The sequence below is a fragment of the Tenrec ecaudatus genome, chromosome 11 (genome assembly GCF_050624435.1).
Source record: "Tenrec ecaudatus isolate mTenEca1 chromosome 11, mTenEca1.hap1, whole genome shotgun sequence".
Classification (NCBI taxonomy): domain Eukaryota; kingdom Metazoa; phylum Chordata; class Mammalia; order Afrosoricida; family Tenrecidae; genus Tenrec; species Tenrec ecaudatus.
Window position 1 is genome coordinate 44,481,170 of NC_134540.1, and position 23,976 is coordinate 44,505,145.

Below are 23,976 nucleotides of genomic sequence, written 5' to 3' on the forward strand. Positions count from 1 at the left end.
GTTTCTAATTGTCAATGATAGGGGTTCAGCTCATGTCAAGCCTTTCTGTGTCAGAGTATAAGTGTGCTTCTAGGGATTTTAGTGAAAATAGATCACTAGGTCTCTCGGTGCCATTCGTTTATCATCTGAACACATTCCCTCTTCCTCTGCACCGTCCAGAGACTTCGAACGATCTATTACCCCATTGTCATCAAGTTGATCCCAATTCCCAGAGTGTCCATGAGTGAAACTGCCCTATAGGATTCCCAGGGTTGTAATGTCACAGCAGCAGTCCACCGCATCTTTCTTCCCAAGGGCGGCTGGTGTATCTGCACTACCAACATTTGGTTTAAGTAGTATGTGAAACCCCGGCATCACCAGATATTCTTAAATGATATTCAAAACTAAAAACAGTGGAGACACAGTGTGGGCATTGTGCCTGCTCTTACCCCACCACACCGGGGCAAAACACTAAGGGCGTGCAACAGAGCAGCAAGGGAAGCAAAGCCATAAAGTCCATGAGGAATCCCAAAAATAGACGTCAGGGGCAGGGTGTGGCACCCCATTAGCCTTGACCAGAAAAAACATATAAAGGTCAATAGACTTGGAACTATTTATAGGTTTTTCTTTTGTGTTGCTGGGGTTTTGTTGTTGCTGTTTCTTTGTTTTGTTTTTGTGTTTATTGTTTTTGCAGGTCTATCTAGATAGAAAAGAAAAAAAAGTGGGATAAAGAATCTATAAGGGAAAATAATGAGACTGACAGTTCTGGGAGACACCAGAGATGCGGAGGTGGGAAAAAGTAATGGGGAAGCCAAAAAGCCCAAGGACAAGGGAACAAGTGATAGAAAATATATGGTGAGTAGGGCGTAGGATGCCTGGTGAGGCTTGATCAAGTGCAATGTAGCCAAGAGGAATTACCGAAACCCGAATGAAGGTCAAACATGAGTGGAGAAAAGGGAAAAGGAAAATGAAAGAGAGGAAAGAACAAGGAGGCCAAGGCATTTATAGAGGCCTGGACACAGGCATGTACATAGGTAAATATAGTTATATACAATGATTGGGAGATACATCTATGTATATGTTAAGTATTGATGTCGCAGACGGACATTGGGCCCCTACTTGAGTATTCCCTTAATGCAAGAACACTTTGTTCTAATAACCTGGCCTTCTGTGATGCTCATCTTCCTGACATGATTGCTGAAGACAAAATGGGTGCATAAACAAATGTGAAGAAAGCTGATTGTGCATGGCTATCAAAAGATATAGCATCTGGGGTCTTAAAGGCTTGAAGATAAACAAGCAGCCATCTAGCTCAGAAGCAACAAGGCACACATGGAAGTAGCACAGCACCCTGTAAGATAATGAGGGGTCAAAAGGATCAGGTATCAGGCATCAAAGATCCAGAACAAAAATCATTTCAATGTGAATGAGAGGGAGTGCTGAGTGTAAACCAAAAGCCCATCTGTAGACAAGTGGACATCCCCTCACAGAAGAGTCTCAAGGAAGATATGTCAGCCAGGGTGCAGTATAGCACCAATAAAACATACAACTTTCCTCTAGTTCTTTAATGCCTTTTCCCCACCACTATCATGAAGCCAATTTTAGATTATCATTCTGGCTAGACTAGGGAATGTACACTGGTACAGATAAGTGCTCACAACACAGGGAATCCAGGACAGATAAACCTCTTAGGACCAATAATGAGAGTAGTGATTCCAGAGGGTAAGGGGAAGGTGGGGGAGAAAAGGAGAACCTATCACAATGATCAACATATAAAACCACCACCCCAGGGTGACGAACAACAGAAAAGTGGGTGAAGGAAGACAGCAGTTGGTTTAAAACATGAAAAAAATAATAATTTCTAAATTATCAAGGGTTCTTGAGGGCGGGAGGGGGAGGGTTAGCTGATACCAAGGGCTCAAGTAGAAAGAAACGCTTTGAAAATGATGATGAAAACATATGTACAAATGTGCTTGACACGATGGATGCATGTATGGATTGTGATACGAGCTATAAGGGCCCCCAATAAAGTGATTTAAAAACAAAACAAATACAATGAACAGCCTTGGAATCCATTCTGATTCACAATGACTCTGTGGATAGAGTCAACATTGTCTGTACCTTTGATTTCTGAGGCTGTAAATCTGTAGAAAGCCTCATCTTTATCTTCTGTAGTGGATGGTAGGTTTGAACTACTCACTTTGTGTTTAGCAGTCCACCATGTAACTCACTATGCCACCAGAGCTCCTAAATATCTCACATTCACTGCCACTGGGTCAATGTTGACACACACCAACCTTATAGGACAGAGTAGGATTGCCCCTTTGAGTTTCTGAGAATATAACTCTTTGCTTGAGTTGAAAGCCCCATCTTTCTCCAGTGCAATAGCTAGTGGTTTGGACCTGCTGAGTGATGATTAGCATCTCAGTGTGTGATTATCTCTAGAGGAGTATAAAAGTAACATTGGATTCTCCCAGAGATAGAACATGTACAATATGGCTGGGGACGTATGTGACATTGAGACTTTTTACTGAATATTTCATTTGAAACTATGTGACAATAGAATTTTTTCAGCATGATATATAAATTAACTACTGTAATACTTCTCAAATAAAATTTATATAAGGCTTTTTCATATTTTCTTCTGTTTCCTAAGTATTTTAGAAAAGGGCACAGGTTTTACAGGTATATATACCACTGACTAATATAATATTAGATAGTTTTTGTAAAAAATGACACATTTCATACTGAGGGCCAGTGTGAGGCTCAAGTACTAAAGTTGCATCAACATTTCATATCAAATTCCTGACAGTTGCCTATATTTTGCCTGATGTCTTTATGATACTTCCTCATTGTCTGAAGAAACATAGCTTATGTCTTCCTAGACCTTGAACTGTGATTTATTTCCTTTGTCCTAGGTTGACCCACTTCTACATCTGGGAGACTGCTAACTCTAAGCCCTTGAGAGTGAGAAAAATAAATCCCCACAGTTACTTGGAATATAAATTACAAAGAATTGAGCAAGATATGTTTGGCGTAAGAAATTGTCCTCCCCTTTCCTGATCTAAACTTTCAAATGTCCCTTCTCCCCCCTGACTAGTGATATCAAAGCCTTCATCAATTGAGTCAACTTCTTAATTAGTCTGTTTCACAATACTTTAGATAACACTTTCCAACAATTTTCATCAAAGTATCATGTAAAACAGATGGAAAAGAATTCATATCCTAGGGAATCAGGAAATGTGGAAGAAATTAGAATTGAGTTTGCAACAGAAAATTAATGATAAAAATATTTGAAGCCTCATCCTTCACCTTTGTCTCTCATAGTATTGTTAATATTTCAGAGTATTATTACAGTCATTACAATTACAATCTAGAAGATTTAGGCTCTCCTTGGGCACTACACGGCACACTTGAGTGTAGAGGATTTATACATGTTGCTGATAATGTATGGTTTTACTGCATAAAATAGTACCACTAGGTTATACCTTAACAGTTTGCAAAGACCTCAAATATAATTCCCTCATGTGCTGAAACCATATTTGAGATAGAAAGAATGATTGAAATGGCAAGTAAGTTAACATTTCTTCAGTACCTACTCTGTTTTATTTTCTTTTTGTTGTTTCATGTAATTGTCATAAAAATTTGGATAAATCATTACCATTTATAAAATAATTTGATGTCTCAGTAATGTCTGAGTTTCTTAGAACTACCATCACATAAGTATAATAAATAAATTACTTTAAAAAACAGATTATTTTAACTTATAATTTAAGGACTGCAGGTCCAAATTCATGGCACCTGTTGGTTGTTGGGTAATACCCCAAGTCTATCTGGTCTTGGTAAAAGTCTTTGTCTCGGTCTTTCTGGCAGCTCGCTAGCCTAGGAATCCTTGAAAATCTTGAAAGCTGATCTACCCATTTTCAGAGAGACTTACTTTTCTCTCTGACCCTATCCTCTTCTTTGCCTGATCTTCTCTTTGGATATGTTAATAGTGATTGGGTTACAGCATTCCCTACACTGATATGGTCCCATTACTATAACAACAAAACATTTCTCCAAATGGGATTACATCCACAGGCATAACAACAACAACAAATCAATCAAACATCCCTAATCCATAGGTATTTGGTCAAATGCTTTAGTCAGAGTAGAACTGATACTTAGTCGTTTTTAGAAAGTCTGAACTCTTTACATAAACAGTGAATCTCATATTTCTCATTTAGAGGGACTGGTAAATTTGAACCCTCTGATGTTGGGGCTCTCAGGTCAATGTTTCATCTACGGTGTCCCTGAGTGTCCTCTACAGATGTAGCTGTTAGGGTTGTTTCCATAGCTTGGTTGCTTCTGACTGTTTTCATAGCTTGGTTGCTTCTGACTCATAGAAACAACTACAAGAAATGGAAACACCACTTGCTCCTGCACCATCCTAACATTTACCACGTTTGAGCTCATTCTTGCAACTACTTTGAAATTATATCATTTCAGGATCTTCTTTTTGTACTCTTCTACTTTCCAGGGACTGGTGTCGCTGGATAACATGTCTAAACCACTTGAGACCAATCTCAACAACCTTGTGCTTATGGACCAATCCCGCTGGACTTCTTCCAAGATAGATCTGTTTGTTCCTTTTGGATTTATTACTCATATCTTTTGGATACACAATTTAATCTATGCAAAATGAGCATGCCCAGATTTTAGGCTAGGGGAGAGTGAACTTAATTTCCAATGGGTCAGCTTAGATTGGTAGTTTATCACTGCTCAAATTAATTGTACAAAATTTGGAGCAAGTTCGGTATTTGACACATGCCCACTGCAATGGCTTACCCTGACCAAAAATAAGGTGAGGACATTCGGCTTGGTAGGACCTACATTTGGGACTGCATGTAGCACTTTGTACAGGGTCACCCAGTTGCAGAAATCAGTTCCCAAAGCCCACTCCTCCAGCTGTATATTGCAGGCTAACGGAGGCCATCTGTTTAGAAGAAGGAGTGCATGTACTTGTGTAAGCATGCCTTGTTCTGGCCTCATTTAAGCACGCGAGGCCTGAACAATGTTCACTTGAATTGTGTGGATCATAACAAACTCTGGATAACCTTAAGAATGGGAATTCCATAGCACTGAATTGCAATCATGCAGAACTTGTACATACGTCAGGAAGCAGTTGTGAGAAGGGAACATGGGAATATTGCATGGTTTAAAATCATGAAAGGTGTGTGACGGGGTTGTATCCTCTCCTTATATTTAGTCAACCTAAATGCTGAGCAAATCACCAGAGAATCTGGTTTATATGAAGGATAATGTGGTATTAGTATTGGGAGAAGGCTAATTAACAATCTGTGATATGCTGAACCTTCCTTGCTTGAAGTGAGGAGGACTTGAAGCACTTGCTGACGATCAATGATTGTAGCCTTCAGTGTGGATTACAACTCCAAGTAATGAAAACCCAAATCCTCATGACTCAACCAATAGGTAACATTATGTAAATGATAACATTACGATAAATTGCCAAGAATTTTATTTTTCTTGGAACCACAATCAATGCTCATGGAAGTACCAGTCAAGAGATGAAGAGAAGTGTTGCATTAGTTAAATCTGCATGACAGGAACTCTTTAGAGGATTGGAAAGCAAGGATGTTACATTGAGGACTAAGGTGTGCCTAATCCAGGTCACGGTATTTTCCATTTCCCCATAAGCATGTAAAAATTTGTATTGTAATAAAGAAGACTGAGGAAGAATCAATTCACTTGAATTGTGATGCTGGAACATAAATCTGAAAGGCCCTTGTACTGCTAAAAGGATACACCAATTTTTGTGGAAGAAGTACTAGGAGAGTGCTCCTCAGAGTCCCAAATGGCAAGACTTCATCATGAATACTCTGGACATGTTGTTGTCAGGGGACCATTCCTGGAGAAGGACATCATCTGTGTTAAAAGCAGAGGGGAGAAGGAGAGGAAGGCCTTCATGGAAGTAGACCAACACCACGGTGACTGTAACAATGGCCTCAAGAAGAGGCACAATTGTGAGATGGCACAGGACAGGGCAGGGTTTTATTCTGTTGGGCATAGGGTCCTTATGGGTCAGAACTGAATGGATGACACCAAACAACAAGCTAGCTTCTCTAGCTGAATTATAATGGAGTTTTCTGGACCCGTATTTTGGCTTTTTCCTTCCTCTGCATTAAATGGATAATGTTTCATCTGAGATTTCAGTATATAGGAAGCATATCAGTCATAAAAAGGAGAATACAGGTACAGAATGAAGAGCATGTGAATGGTATGGAGTTATTAGAGAATAGTTTGAATAAGTATCTGTTGGGTGATTGAATGAATGAATGATAGTGAACTGCAAAATCAAGTGTAGTTGGAAAAAAGTGAGTGTAGAGAGTAAGCAGGAAATATAAAAATAAATTATTTACTATTGTCAGCTTCCAGACTTATGGTACACTTCCAGACTCCGTGCAAAATACAATTAAGTGTTGTTTCGTCTTTACTTTCTTCTTGAATTGTTGCAGATCAAATCATTATGAACAATAGAGTGTCATTGACCAGTTTTCAGTGGTAGATTTTTCATGTCTTTCTTTCTGGTCTATCATAGTCTGGAAGCTCCACTGAAACTTATTGAACATAATACAAAGAAAAATCTGTCTCCATTTACAGATATATGGTAACTGCACATTGACCAAGATTTGAACCACAGTCATTTGCATGTAAGGTGATAACTTTATCCACTGTTTGGAAGGTGTTAATTCTACCACGAAGCCATCGCTGCTTCCCAATGTCATCACACAGGATCACATATAACGGTGTCAGATTATTTCAAGTTACCCTGAGGGTGATGGGGACCATCCTTATACTAAAAGCATTAGGAATAAAAGATAAAGGTTTATCCTTCTGAAAGCTGTAATCACTGTTCAGAGATTACAAAGAAGCACACTCGAGGCCTACAGGTCATTTGGAACATTACTAGAATCATCAAGCAAGAGGAGGAAAAGCTAAGTTGAGAAGTCATTATAGGAAGGACAGTGTGTGGCGGCATAGGTGAAATAGCAAAGATGGCAGGTTTGACCACTTCTTTCTAAGGACAGAAAAAACGCCTTGCCTAGGAAGAAGTATTTTCATCACTCTGGAATGGGGGGTCTTGATTAAAACAAAACAAGAAAGCCAAAGCCAATGGCATTGAATGAGTTTCAGCTGACCGCTCTTCCTCTCTGCCGTCTAAATGGACTGTGACAGGTCCAGGTATGTAGAGAACTGACTGCTCCATAGGGTCTGCATGGCTATGATTTTCTTGAAAGAGATAATCACCAGTTCTTTGTAAGGAATTGGTTCAAAGAGCCAACTATTCAGATAGTAGTAAACATTTAACCAGTTCCCCCAGTCACGGACTCCTGTGATTGGGCTAAAGGTACATAATTAACTCCTTAACATCCATGTGAATGTGGTCCTCGAAATGAATTGATATTATTGTTCTCTGCAAATCATTCTAGTCAGGTTTAAATCCATTTGAAATATGAAATTTGAGAGCATTTTCTTAAATAATACTGTGTTAGTCTGGGTAAACTAGGGAAGCAAATCCACAGAAACTCATATTTGTATAAGAGAGAGTTTTATATAAAGGCTGTGTACTTTAAGAAAGCATCCCAACCCAGCACTGTCCGAGCCCATAAATCCAACATTAGCCCATATGTCCGACACCAATCCACAAAGTCCTCCTCCATCTCACAAAACACACACACAGTCACCAACAGCAGGAGAAAAGCTGAATCATTGAGTGTGTAAGCATCTCAGCGCTGGCAGGGGTCTCCACATGGCCTCTCCAGCACCCTGGGCTGCATCGGGGTAGGTCCATGTGGCTTCTCCTCAGGGATGTCTTGCAGGAAGTGAGCTTGCCATCTGAGGCAGGGAACTGACTAAGGCAGCTACATCCTGGTCCGACCATCAGAAAACAAGAGACCTGAGAACTAGAAAGATGAGGCTCACCGACCCATTTATCTCTCCACCCTTCAATTAACCCTACATGTGTTTATTGACCAGGTTGGCACAATAAACCTTAACTATCTCAAATACCTCCCTTGCTGGTCTTTTCCCCCTCCACTATTCGTTTGTTTTTTGGTAAATGAGGAAGTAATTTGGAATTTTACATTTGCAATGAATTTTTCCTGATTAGAATTATTTTTTATTAGAATTATTTTATTTATCAATCCTGATCATTTTTCAGAATGATGGATTGAATCTGAAATCGTATTAATTTCCACATAAATCAAGAGGGAATACTTCTAACTTGAAGATGTTAAAAACACAAAGTAATTTAGCTTCTTTTGTTCCAGATGATATTTAAAAAGGGGAGGGGAATATTTTCCAAAGGTTGTCTGAGTGAAAAAAACAAAAACAAAACACAACTTCACCGATCAAGCTATGCCTTCATTTAGATCTCAGAGGAGAGCTATGGTCACTTGTCTCCATGGAGGCAGAGCTTATCTCTGGGAGGAAAGCCCTCTTAGCTTGCTTGCTGGGCTTCTTTGTTTCCCAACTGCCCTTCTGCTTCTCTCAAGTCATGTGTCTGTCTGTGAGTGGATGACCCCCCTCCCTTTGGTTCCCTCACTGTTGGTGCTCTGTTTTTGTCAGACTTGTTTTCCCCTGATTGTTTGCTTACTGAAATAAAGATGCAGGAAGGTGATAAATTTTTAATTTAATTATACATTTCTTTATCATGCAAATTTCAAGATTAATAATGACACTGGAGATAAGAAATGGTCTCTCTAGGGTTTCTGAAGTTTTGTCACATAGTGACACATTATTTAGACCACATCACTCAGATATTTTACTGAAGCTTATTGAAGTTATCAGAAAGAATTAAACTGATTATTTTACTCCTTCTTCTCCAGCAAACATCAACAGAAACAAGCATTAATACTTAGACACTAAAATTTTCTTCTTTCAGGTCTGTCAAAGTGCATGTGTGTTACAAAGATAGCAATTACCAGTAAACCAATTAATAACTGTAAATTCTATATATTTCTTTCCTTTTAACCATTTCAGGTTTTAAAATTTTAGGCTCCTGAAATGAATGTGGTAACTTTAAACTTTTTCTTTTTCTCAAAATCTAGTTTTTGAGTATCCAAAGACTTACATGGAATTATTTAACTATGCTGATGGAGTGATCTTTGAATATCTTTATTAAGCTTTGACTGGATAATATTTAGAGATCAGTTGAAAGAGCGAGGTTTTCAACATCAACAATAAGGATGTTGATTGTAAGAGTGGTTAATTTAGGTATGAAAAGAAACTTTCTCCAGGAGTTACACATGTCTACCATGTAGAGAATATGTATTATTGTTTATGGAGAACTTCATGATGTGGACAAATATAAAAATTACAGACACAAAGTGTAATCCTATGTGTTATGAGGCACATTGTGTTCATTTTCTACACTTTCAGTAACAAATTACTATACATTCCATGGCATAAAGAAATTTATATTGGATGATCTTGAAATTTGGTAAGCCAGAAGTCCAATAAGGTTCTCTTTGGGATCCAAGCACAGTGTCTGCAGGTTTGAATTCTCTTCTGGAGGCTCCAGGGGTAAATCTTTGGCCTTATCTTCTCAGGGTGCAGAGACTGCAGGTGTTCCTGGCCTCAGGCCACCTTCCCTTCATCTTCACATTTAGCAACAGAAGGTCATTGTCTTCTGGTCCCCTGTCACTCTGATCTTATCTGTATCTTTTTTTGCTTGTTTTTTGAATTAAAAAAATAGTTAAAAATATACCTAGCCAAAGATATACCACCTCCACAATGTCTGCATGTAAAATTCCATGACACTGATGATGCTCTACAACTTGTCCTACCAGTCTCGCTGTCCTGCAGGGAAGTCCTCCATCGCCACTGAAAGAAAGAAACTCCTTGCCCCCTAAACTTCCCCTCTCACCACGGAATTTGCCTCTGCTAAGTTAATATCACATAGGTCATTCTTTGAAAGACTCAATGCTTAAGGCAGAAGGTTCATGAGTATAGGTTTGATTGAAACAAATATAACTGGGGGAAATTATTATTTGGAAATCTGGATTGTTTTTCTGATATAATAGTATTGCAGTAGGTGCTCAGTATTTAATTTGTACCTATCACTTGACTAGTAACTTTCAATAATCTGATCCCGAAACATTTTTGCCTGTAGTATAAGACAGTTTTACTAATAGAAAAATTGTGTTTCTGTGCGTTCAGTTGATTTTTACTCTGTGACCCTGTTAGACAGAGTAGAGCTACTGCAAAGATTTTCCTACACTGGGGTTTTTAATGAAACTAGATTGCCAGGGTTGTTTGTTTTAATCCTCTAGAAAAAATGGCTTGAATTCCTGACTTTTCAGTTAGCAACATAACAGTTAATCATTATGAGAACAAGACAAAACAAACAACCAAAACGAGGCAAAATAAAACCCAGTGCCATCAAATCTATTCCAAGTCACAGACACGAAGGGGTGCTACTATTCACTGGGCTGATTGTGGACCACATCTAATTGCGAAGGCAATAAAACCTGGAATCATTGAGACACGATGTAATAATCCAGTCATATTTGCTCACAGAGATTTCACTGATGATTTCTGTGAGGCTGTTCCCTATGTTTTTTACAACAAGCCACCCTAGTCGTTCATTTGCTTTCTCAGGGCCCCAGCCTGGCCCTCACCCAAAGCTTTCCTTTTTAGAGCCGTTGCCCTATTTTTTGTGTTATTGTTACTGTTAATCTGGCTGTTCATACTTTCTTCTTTCCTTTGCATGCCAGCAAGCAAATAATCTAATTAGATGTGGACATTTAGCAACTAAATAAAACGCTGTTACGGATCTTTCTACCATAATTTATCTTGGCTTTCTTTACACTCATTATCATTATCCCTCTTTTCTTTGTTATTTTTATATACACTATAATATTTATATGTCAATAAATCACATAAAATCATCTGAAAAATAAGGGAAACTATCCTCATGAAACAAGACAGTGTATAAAATTAATTTATATTTATGAGTGTGAGCAGCTTTGACAATTCACCTGAAATATTTAAAACAAAATAAAATAAGCATCCAAATGTTAAAATGTCAAGATTTGTGTTGAAATTTACTACTCAGATTCTGAATAATTATTTGTGGCTGGAGATGGATCTTAAAATTTCGATAGCAGAAGACACTAGAAAATTCTTTTTTATAAAATTTTTCTTGTGTAAAAATTTTCTTTTCTATGGAATCTGAGAATTTGATAGCCGTAGTCTAATTTAATAGTATATGCATAATTTTTAAAATTATTTTAAATCAAAATACTGATGGAAAGATCTAATGAATTAAAATATATAAACATTTGCATTTTATTGTGCCTTTTTACTGATCTTAATTATAATATTGGTGTAATATTTCCCCAGTTCTGTGAAAAATAAATTTTATATATTATTGTCAATATATAACTCTCCAATCTCTAATAAGCAGGTCACACACCTTTTTGAAATAAATAATAAAAGTCTCCAGTAGAATTAAAAGAAACAGTCTGTATGATTTGCACCTGGAAAAGATCCTTTGAATACTAGCAAGTAGAGGATAATGGTTCAGACAGAGCTCTTAAGGGTACGCTAAATTTAATAGTTAAAACTTTTCCTGTTGGATACCCATCTACCTCTTACTCTCAAGCCGATTATTGACCAGCGGATCTAGTATTAGCAATGAATCCTGAAAAATAAACTCACCTCTATTTTGTTGGACACCCACAGGGAAATAACTTCTTTTACTTGTCTTCCCAAATGCTTTAAAATATATAAGGCAGATATTTATGTCAAGATCTTTGAGTTTTTGGAAAACAAGATGTTCAGTCAGGGCAAAAGAAGATATTGAAAAATATATTGATGCTTCCACATGGCAAGAATGCACAATAATTTTTAACATCTCAAAAGAGAAGTTTACGTGTCTCCTCACAGTCAAGCAAGGCCATAGATGATGCCCCAGTATAAACTGAAAGGGTCCAGGTATTTCCATCACTGAACAGACCAAAAGATGAGAGTGTCCGCTGAATTTTCCTCTATTTTATTTTATTTAATTGTATTCTATCAAAATTGATTATAAAAATATCTAAGTTATATTATATTTGTTTAATCACATTCAAGGAAGTTTCTTTCAGAACGTCACCAATTACCTCCTCCAGAAATTTCAAAGCCTCAGCACAATAAAATATGCAACAGAAAATCTTCCTTAGCACATTTTTCTCTTTTAATGTAAATTGAATGGGCCAAGTTTTATGGTCTAATTTGATTTTTCCACGCTCTTCTAGACACAGTCACAGTCTCAAAGGGGTTTCATCACATTGAATTAGTGTGAACCAAAGTGCATTAAATGATAGGCATTGCAGAAGGCCGACTTCCGTATAAACACAGCGTTTTCAAAAAAAGCATCTACACTTTGCCGCCTAGCATTCTCAAGGAGAGACACATTGTAGACTTTTGGCATTAAACCTCACGGTCTTAAAGTCAAAAGCTTTATTCTTGTTCAGCAATAGGCTTTAAAATGAAAGAAAAGGGTTTGGGCTTTCAGTGACAATTGTCGTAGGATATTAGAGGTCCTTGAAAATCCAGAGATCGGCGTCCTTACCTGTCTTGTAACATAATACAACCAACATCAGATCTAATAATTCACACTTTAGCTCAAGGCCAGGTGACGACTGTCACAGGATTCTTATTCTGTTCTTTAAATAACAATGCCTGCATGCTGCTGAGCACGTGGCAGAATTGAAGTTTTAATCCAAAATATTAAAATAACCAGTGAAGTTGTGCTTGAAAGGCACAATCAGATGTCAGTGTGACAGACACAAAGAGCTGAGTGGTGCTGATGGCAAAGATGGATCAAGTGGATCCAGGAGAGATGACCATAAGCCTTTCCATTTTTACTTTTCAGCTTACTTTTATGTAGAACTTTTCATAGTAGATAAAATAATTCCTCTTCTTGCTGATAAGTAGAATATTTGTTTGTATTCATCAGTATCTTCATTTTCTTCAAACACAGAGGGAATCTCTAGAAACGTTTAACTATCATCGAAACTAAAACAGAATCCATTGCTCCCAAGTTGACAGTAACCTTAACAACCCTGTAGGACAGAGTGGAACAGCCTGCATGGAATCCCCAGTGCTGTCCATCTTGACAAAAGCACACAGCAACGTTTTACCTCACAAATGACCAAGTTTCAAACAGGCCACCTTTCAGTTCACATCCAAGCACTTAGCTAATGTCCCATGAGGGCTCTAAGATACCACAGTAAGATGCTTTTATGTATTTTATTATTACTACTTATTAATAAAGCCATAAATGTTTTGCAGGTGTGTGCACTTATGTGTTCAATCAATTTAAAAGTATGATTTATTGATTCTTACATTAACTTATTTCATCTATTAAAATATCTGTATATAAATAATGCCTATGTGGTGTCACAAGCATAAGATTAATAGGAGGCTGCTCAAGGATTTTCTACATTAAAACAAATCTAACATATATGAAGGTAATTAAAAAACTCATGCAATAGTGAAATTAAATGATAATGGCCTTTTCATGAGCTTTTTGAAGCTCCTTCCTATTGTTGAATTAGGGAAAACTTAACAACCTACACTTACTTGTAGAAACCGTGACTGTGTTATCTAAAGGTTGTGAAACTCATAAAATAAGAAACACATATAAAGACTGGTCCACAATCATTGAACACCCATGACATCAGCAATAAAAAATAACTCTTTTAGAGAAACCTTGCAAATACTTGTCTAGAAGATAATGTCTCCCAACAGGGAACTCAAGAGACCAATGATAAATCATTCTAAAGAGTAAAATGCTGACATCTCATAAATTACAGATTTTGAGACCTAGATTTTCAAACATAAACCTAAATTTGAAACCCGCATTTGCACTTAAGAAAGCAATGACACAATTTCTATCACAAGATACATGTTAAACTATAGTGCTTCAAATTGCAACGTGAGTGATGCCCTGGATGAGGACAATTCTGTCATTTCCGCAGCTACATTCCCAGGTTCTTTCCCCCATGCTGACACTAGCTGTATAGAGTCGTGCAATTCCCTTAGGCTCTTTCCTGATACCATGAACTTGGGGGCCTTGAAGGTTGCTGTTGGAGTTAAATAATCTAGACCTAAAGAGGACCTGATGCAAGGGGCTTAAGTGGAGAGCAAATGCTTTGAGAATGATTGGGGCAGGGAATGTATGGATGTGCTTTATACAATTGATGTATGTATATGTATGGATTGTGATAAGAGTTGTATGAGTCCCTAATAAAATGTAAAAGAAGAAAAGAGGAGGGAAAAAAAGAAAATGATTAGGGCAAAGAATGTACAGATGTACTTTATACAATTGATGTATGTATGTGTATGGACTGTGATAAGAGTTGTATGAGCCCCTAATACATTGTTTAAAAAATAATAATAATCCAGACCTTTTCTGTCCAGGCTTATGAGTTCAGTCACAGTACAATTACCTAAGCTGGCCACAATGTATGGCTGCCTTTGCGTATCCAATCTTTCTCTTCATCATTCAGTGATGCCTATCTTCTGGTGCTATAAAGAAGAGCTTTGTATAAGAGAACTCTGAATATGGTAGTTGTGCCTAGGCATAAAGCTTTACCAACCTAAGAAGTCACAATAGAAGACTTTGAGAAATGTGCTGAACACCTTTATCTCCTAAGAGTTGAAAAACAAAAGTGGTTGAATTTTTCATTGCTAGAAATCAAAATTTAGATTCCGTTTCCGCCAATCACTTCTTATAAAATTGCCAAAGATGTAGGATACCTAACACAAACATGAATATTAAAAAACAACCACCTGGAGTATATGTAGCAAATATATTTTAAATATGTAAAATAGATGGTACATTTCTGAATATAGCTGTATATTTCAAGTATATATGTTTTAAAAATTAGTTAATGGTAACATTAAAATAAGAAATTATAGTAAAAATTATAGCAATATTAAACAGTTAGACTGATTTAGAACTTCAAGTCATTGCTCTAAGTGTTTCATACATACCAATTTAGTAAACATAGACTAGATCACTGAGAGTTGGGAGAGAAAGTAATATTTTGAAAGGTTAATATCTGAGAATTAATGAAGACCTCATTCATCAAAGTAAAGGATAATAAAACATACTCAACATTTTAATTTATGTTTTTTTGATGTGGTCTGGTATAATCTGTGTTCAAATTTCCAGTTCACTAGTTAATTAAATATGTATTATTTGTTATTTTATTTTGCACAATGATTAAATTTATATTTAAACATTGAAATAATATTATTTGGTTCTTTCTCATAATTGCTTTTTTATTCATTCATGTAATTCCTTCTTTAATCTCACAAAATATTTTAAATATATTTATTTTAACTATATTAAACTATATTTAACTATATTAAATAACTATATTTAACTATATTTTAACTATTTTAACTTTATTATAAATATATTTATTTATATTTATGTAAAACATATATGTATATTACTTTTGAATTAAATAAATATCTGCTAATACAGTGAATCCACTTTATGATCAATAGTATTAATATATTTTGTATCTCATTCTACTATCATTCACTTTCAGCAAACCTATACTGTGCTATAAACTCTCACTCTGAATTATGCCTCTCTCCCTCTTGTCACACGCCCCTCCACTGTTCCCATTAGATACCTTTGTTAGGTTTCTGGCATGGTTTACCTGGGTTCGTGCTTCTCAATGCTGAAAGAATTCATGTGGCAGAAACATTCTCGTAATCCTAGTGTTTTTTAGGAGGAAAAGGAAAGTTTGGGTATGCCAGTCTCAGCGAGTACACACCATCTCTGGAAAGTGTCCAAGGCCCATGGCGGAGTCCATGGGCAAGTTCAAGACTGACAATAGCAGCTTCAGGAGCGCTTGGGAAAACCATGTGAGAAGAACACAGGAATTGGAATGGAGAACCAAGAAGTGCAGGAACCAAAAGAAGGAAATCCCAAGGGAGGCGAGCAGGTGTGCATGTGGGACAAATCCCACCCTCTGGCCTGCAAGAGAGCAACTTGAAAGAGAGGCCTCAGTGAGAGCGCTCAAGCCCTCTGCCCTGCAAGTGAGCCCTGGAACAAGGGAGAGCGGCAAGCTTCAGTCTGCTCTTTATTCCCTCCCACCCCCACTTGGGAGCAGGGGCATGGTTGAGGGTACTGGCCAACCTACTGGCTGAGCTTAGATGTACCTATGTGATGTAATATTCCTGGTGCCTAAAGTGGGTATGCCCAGGTTGGCTTCCACCTGGATCTAGGTGGACTGGGTCTGTGCGTGTCGTTTGGATTTTCCCACAGGTGTCTAATTAGTGCCTGCTTCCTTTCTAGCACCTTTATTGTGGTCAAACCAGCTTATTTTCATTTAAGGCAAGCATTTGGTGTGCACAACACCCCTTTGTCCCTAATCTAGCTGTCACCTGCAGATTGTTATCGACAGCGATCAGATTTACGACATGCAGGAATCTGTTTGAAGCATTTTTTACATATCAACCCAGCAAATAGAGACTGTACTATATGAATAAACTGCATTGCATTACTTTTTTTATACAAATTATAATGTATAGATGAATACTATATACTGACTTAAGAAAACCCAGATATGTAAATGTGAGTTAGCAAAAGGAAATCAGACTGACTTAAGAAAACCCAGATATGTAAATGTGAGTTAGCAAAAGGAAATCAGACTGACTTAAGAAAACCCAGATATGTAAATGTGAGTTAGCAAAAGGAAATCAGACCTGTGATAGCTAGAATAATGACTACCACAGCTCATAGTCACCTTCTTCTTGGTAGATGAGGTTATGTTAGGCTATGTGGCCAAGGGAAAGCAATTTTGAAATGAATTAATATTGCTAATTATGACTTTAAAATGGAGATCCTGTCCTGAATTGTCTGGGTGAGTCTGTTGTATTCAATAGGTCCTTGGCTATGGATGAGAAAGCAGGAACATCAGTATTTGAGTCATGTTAGGGAGGAAAGGCTTAACAACCTACTGCTGGTTTTGAAGATGGAGGGACAGCAGAAGCTGAGGAATTCAGGCTGTGCTCAGAAGATGCAGAGTGTGAGCGTGCAGAGCATCCCCGGGAGAGTGTGGCAAGGTATAAAGTCCAGTTGAAACCTAGAACTCGGTCCAGTGAAACCCCTTTCAGAATTCTATCATCTAGAACTGTAAAAGAATAAATCTGAGTTGCTTACATCAGAGATTCTGTGATAGTAGTCCTAGAAAATTAATACAGACAGACTTCAAGAGAAAAAAAAACCAAAGCAAAACATAAACTTCCAAACAAACAAAATCTATTCAGTCATGAAAGAAACCAGCATTGAAATGCTTTTAGGTAAGCAAAGTTCATTTGCCCACTTTGTATTGCCATGTATAAAGTGCAGTGATTGGTGCATTTAATGCAGACATCCCAGAATAGTTTCATAAAGGAAATCAACATCTTTTCCATTGCACTTCTAGTTCATCAATTATCTTTTACCTTGATCTACTCTCCTGACTTGTTCTCTTCTTTTCACTATTATCTATAGGCAAAATTTCCCTGTCATGCTTCTCTCTCTCTCTCTCTCTCTCTCTCTCTCTCTCTCTCTCTCTCTCTCTCTCTCTCTCTCTCTCTCTCTTTCTCTCTCTCTCCTTTTTCCATTTCTGGCAATCATACTGGCCCAGGCTACTAAATGAATGATTGGAGATTCGGTTCCATTCAGAAGCACTGGAAAGAAAGATCTGATCATTTGCTTGCAAAATGTCAAAGCCTAGAAAACCCTGTGGAGAAAAATTCTGCTCTGACACATGTGGGATCTCAATGAGGCTCTGACCATTGATTGTTGGACCAGCACACAGACAAAGTGAATAAGGAAGCATGCTATTGGAGACCAAGATATGTGGTGTTAGGTTGTGTGTGTGTGTGTGTGTGTGTGTTTAAATTGCCTCATATGCATGTAACAATTGGACAGTGAATAAAGAAAAAAGAAAAATTGATGTAATTGAATTCTGGTGCTAGTGAAAAGTATAGAAAACACCATGGTCTAAATATATATGTGACCTCATCTCAAGGACATCAGACATGTGCAGTCAGCCCCTGTAAGAAGACAGCGTGATTTAGGGCCGTGAAGAGAGTAGAACTTCAAAGAGCTGGGTTTCTACAAGTGGGTGCGACAGTGATCACAACAGAGCAATAATCGTGAGGAGGCTTCAGAATCAAGCAGGATTTCTTTCTCTTGTACCTGGGTTCTCTATGGGTTGGAGCTCACTTGGGAGTACCCAACAAGTATAATGGCAAAGCATTGTATGATTTTTTAAAATTATTTGATAAAATATTACTAGTTTAAGAAAATCCCATCGATAGTTAGAACAACATCCACTTTTTATTCTTCTTTGATTTAGAAATGTTGGTAATGGTTTCTATTATAATAAAAGTAGGACATAATTATAGTCCAGAAGAGTTCTTTTTGTTGTGGTTGTGGGTGTTAACTCTTCTGATCATTATAAAAGGGTTTTTGGTACTCTGACTATTTCTTGGCAGTATGGAAAGACCATTAAGGTTACAACTAAGTGACCGCTGTGGTGTCCTGGTTGCACAGTAGTTCGCAGAGTCAGAAGTTCCAAAGTACCAGCCAGTTTTGTAGAAGAAAGATGAGGTGTCTACTCCCATAGAGCAGGAACTCAAAAGGGTGGTTCCACCTTGTCCTATAAGGTCACTAGGATGCAGGAGCTACTGGATGTCACTGAGAGTCTTAAGGGACTGCTGTAAATGAGAAGGAACTTGCTCAGGCTTTGCTGAATATTATGTAGCAAGAGTCACAGGTTATGAATGATGTCCTTTGTCTATTTAGTTCTGTATGTTTGTCTTTTTTCATGCTGCTATGGCTTCTACTTTACTCCCAAGATGCTATTGAAAACAGAAGAAGAAGAAAATCACAGCATTGGAAGATACTGTTGAAATCGTATTCTAATTAGAAATAACCATCTCCGAAGCCCAGAAACTTCGTACTGCAGTTTTTCTGCACCAAGGAGTAATTGTTCAATATTCTCTAAAGATAAAAAATTAATTACTAAAATATATTCTCAGTAGTACATGTTACAGTAGAGTTGTGTTTTTTTTTCATTTGCATAGCACTTTAGGCCAGTGCCACTTCAAAATGGACATTTTGAAATGAAGAAATCTTAATGTCTTTTTGTATTTCAATACTATTTTCAAGTGCAATTACCTAAGAAAAATATAAAAACTGGTAAATTGTCTTCAAACATGAGAATAATGAAATAAACCAAAATTCACTTCAGTTCAAAATCTCACAAAGTCAATATGCCTTCTCAGTTTGACCTATCTCATGACTTTCCAGTGACTTGTATTTCATACATTCAAAAGAGAGCTTTATTTTCCAAAATCGGTGTTAAGTTCATTTTTAGTGGAAACAGTATTAGAACTGCAAGCAAATTATAAAATGTAAATATTGAAATATCTCTGATATCAATATCACAAGTAATTTTAGAAGAGAGGTGTATATGTGGAATTTAGAATGTGCCTTTCGTTTAGGCTAATAGGTTATGAACATATCGGTGTAGAAAGGCATATGGATGTCATGTTAGAGTATCCTGTACATCCTCACATATCCCTCTGAGAGAAAGTTTGATTTATGTCTTTGTGTTCAGTACAATATTGGAGAACTCACTGAAATTCTAACTTTGCACATTTCTACCTCAATTAAATTAATGTTTGGAGATAAGCTAGAACCATATGAAAACCTATGCAACCTAACAAGGTGATAAATCTGAAAAGAAAGTGGAAATAGTAAGCAGTCAAATCTTAACTCATTTCTAGAAATTTCATGTGGGAGAATATAATCAAAATAGGTGACTGAAATAGCCAGCTCTGTCAGCTGCCCGTCTGTGCACGAATGCGCTGTTGTCAGCCAATTGCAAGGAAAACCCGTGACTCATGAAGAATGGATTGGGAATGCCTTTGTTTAGACAGCCTCTGAAGTAACTGTGAGCAAACTTTGTACAAGAGAAAACTACGGTACGATGGGCCAAATTGGAACCATACTGTGGCGCGGTGACGATAAATACTGCTGTTGTTTTATATCTTTATTGCTAAGCTCTAAGTGAATCACACACTATGACATTTCACTCTTTCTAATGTAGTCTATTAGGTTTCCACAAACTGTCCATCTTTAAAACATGGTGTGATAGCCACCAGTTTAAGATGATCTGGGTAACAACTGAAAAAACTACATATATTTTTACCTTTCATTCACTAGCAAAGGGTACAAAATAATATTTACATAACATCTATGATGGTTGTCTTATCTTTCTTTAAATCTAATCCAATAAATTATGATAATGTGGTTATTTTAAGATTTTTATAATTGCCTCCTTTATACAAATAGTATGCCATGAGATTTTGGTAAAAATCAGAATGTGTATTTGCTTTCTCCTGGATTAAAGGGGCTTAATGACTACAGTAGGTCATGAGCAACAAATTTTCCTTTTGATTCTAAAATTGACAAACATGAGTAGATTCATGGCCCTCATTTTTTGGAAAGAGAAATAAAGTCATAGAGAATGATGATTATATTTACAAGATCAAAGTATAGCAGGTAGAAAATATTTGAAGGAAATTTCAAATAAAATTTATATTCAGCCATAGCTCTTCAGTTTTTATTAACACTTGAGTCAAAATTCCCCTTAAGCCCTATTTTTCTTCAAGGAACAGAATGAAACATTCTATATTATGGAAGCAGATTTGTAGTTATTTCCCATATGGGAAGTGAGATCAATGGCTAACAAGGCTATTTAGGTTGTAAAGAAAAGACAAACTGCAAATACTTTATAATTTTTAGAATAATAGAAAAAGAAACAAACTGAATGATATATTTTTTCCAGTTCTAACATTCTAAAATACTATGAAATATGAGTATGGCTAGTGGTAGAAAATATGCTGAATCAAACCACGGTAAACAATGTACAATGCTGAAGCATAAAATCCTTTCCATATTTAAAGTATATTCAGTGTATGTTAGATACAATTGCTAAAATTTAAATTTTTCATGTAATTATAGTAAAACAAATTTCAAACTTTGGATGATGTAATTTATTTTTTTAGATAACATAAATTTTAAATTCACACTTAACAACAGGAATATCAATTAACTAAAATGACTAATGTTATAAAAGAAAACAGAGCCCTTAAAAATTTAAGTCATTTGCTCATGGCTGCCAATTTACTAAAAACATAATCAGGTTATAAATGTTCTGATTCTTAACCGATCACTCTTTCTAGTACATTAAATTGACATTTAGTCACAATATTTTCTCCATCAAAAGCTTTTGTATTCCAGATTGAAAGTAGCTAGGTTGTGACTTCTGGTTCTCGCATGAGAAGGGTTGGCAAATGCTTATCCAATGAAAGCAAGGATAAAGTTCAGCTTAGTTATTCAGAAAACATTTTAGTGCTCATGAAATGGGATCAAGTTAAAATAGGCAGGCAAACAAAAATGGATTAAGCATTACATTTCTACAACACACTGCAAACACTTCAGGTAAGAAAGATGGGCGTCTGCATCCTCTCTGCATGAAGCTCCTTCCTTTCTCTATGGCAAAGGTAGCATAGTTTTATCATAATGAGACTGGATTTGAAAAACAGGAGGTTTGCTAGATGTAGTAACCTAATTTAGAAATGACCAAAATCAAATTAAACAAAACAAAAAATCCACACCTACTGCTGAGGAATTGACTCTGACTCATGGCAGCTCCATGGAACAGCATAAGACTTCAGTGCTGTATTCTGCGTAGAAGCAGACTAACTACATCTTTCGGTAGTGGAACAAGTTCAAACCGCTGACCTGTATGTGTGTATCTTTGGGTACCTAGCCACTGCATCACCAGACCTCCTTTAATTTAGAGCAGAGAACAAGAAAACTACACCCATCATTAGTTTCAGAAAAAGTAGCAAATTTACTAGAAATTAAACATATTTGAATATTTTATCAGTTAAAGAGGTCATACATTCTGGGTGGTATGCTATACAATAAATAAAGAACAAACATTGAGATTCAGTCACACAGGGAAGAAGCCACATGAAGATATCTCTATTAGCCAAAAAATCCAGAGGACAATTGGGCTAAAAGAAGTAGAAGACACATGAAAGATCATGACCTTGATGCCCTAACCTCAGAATTCTAGCCACTAGAACTGTGAGACAGTTCATTTCTGTGGCTCATTTTGTGACTTTAAAGAAAATTTAAAGTCATTGATGGTGTGCTTCAGGGTTATATCTACTCACCGTACTTCTGCGATCTGTGTGCTGAACAAAGAATGTGAGAGAATGGACTATGAAGAGAAACAGCATCAGGATTGGAAGAAGGTCCATATGTTAGTCTGGGTGGACTAGAGAAGCACATTCATAGACACTCATATGTGTATAAGATAGAGCTTTATGTACAAGAGCAATTGAATATTGAGAACACATCCCAGCCCAGTCCAGATCAAGTCCATAACTCCAATATTAGTCCATATGTCTGATACCAATCTATAAATCCCTCTTTATACTCATGAACACATGCAATGATGCCGAATTCAGGATGATCACAGGCCAGTGGGTGGAAAGCCTTATGGCTCTAATGGCGGTGGGAGCATTTCAGCGCTGGCAGGGGTCTCCATGTGGCTTCTCCCATTCCAAGGCTCCACTGCCATCAGCCTGTCTCCATGTGGCCTGTCAACAATAATGTCTCACAGGGATTAAGCACGTATCCTGCCTCCAACAAGCTATTCATCTCCTTAGCACTTCCAAATGGGGTCATCAAGCTGTGACAGGCTAAACTCACCCCTTCACTCTCACTAGTTTCAAATTGACAACCGATTATGTAACTACCACAGTCCATTAACAACCTATAATATACAGATTATACAAGGTTGCTTGCTGAAAGGGTAAAGAACTTGAAGCACTTTCAGAGATTATAGTCTTTAAGCATGGATTACATCTCAACATAAAGAAAATCAGAATCCTCACAACTAGACCAATAGACATAGATATGATAAACAGAGAAAAGATTGACGTCGTCAAGGATTTCATATTATTGTATACACAATAAACAGTCATGAAAGCAGCAGTCAATGCATCAACTCACACATGACACTGGGAAAATGTCCTGAAAATGACCACATTAACAAGTTAAAGAGCAACTATATCTGTTTAAGTGGCTAAAGGTGCATTTGACCTATAGTGTTTATATTCACCTGGTATATCCATGAAGGCTGGACAATACATTGGGGTTTCTCAAGAAACTGATGCATTTGAAGTAGAGGGCTGTGTGGAAAGTGTGCTTGGGCTGCCCCACGTGAAGGGAGTACAACAAGGCAGTAAGTGATCAAGTCCCCCAAAATCCTGAAAACACACTGCTGATGCAAGGGACAGGACGTGGCACCTCATCAGACTTGATTGGAAAACACTCTTAAGGGTGAGCAGACAGACCTGGAACTCTGTATCGTTGACGTTGTTGTTGTTTTTCCTTCGTCCAATGTCTATCTATATAAGACAGGCAGGACAAAAAATCCTGAGGAGAAAACAATGGGGCTGCTGGTCCCAGAGAGACATGGGAGAGGATGGGCAGGGAGGGGAAGTAGGGAGCCAACAGACTCAGGGATGAGAGAATAACAAGAGATCTAACAATGATGGCAATGAGACCTGGTGGCATTTGATCAAGTGCAAGTATCCAAGATAAATTACTGAGAGTGGAGTGGAGGGTGAGCCTGATAGTGGGACAGGAGGAAGGTGAAAGAAAATAGAGAAAAGAAGTAGGAAGCACAATCTATTTATAGAAGCATAGCTAGAAGCATGTAAATATATTAATTTATAATGAAAGGGATTGATGTCAATGTACATATATTTATATATTAAGTATTAAGATACCAGACAGACTTTAGGCCTCTGTTCAAGGCCTCCCTAAACACAAAAATATTT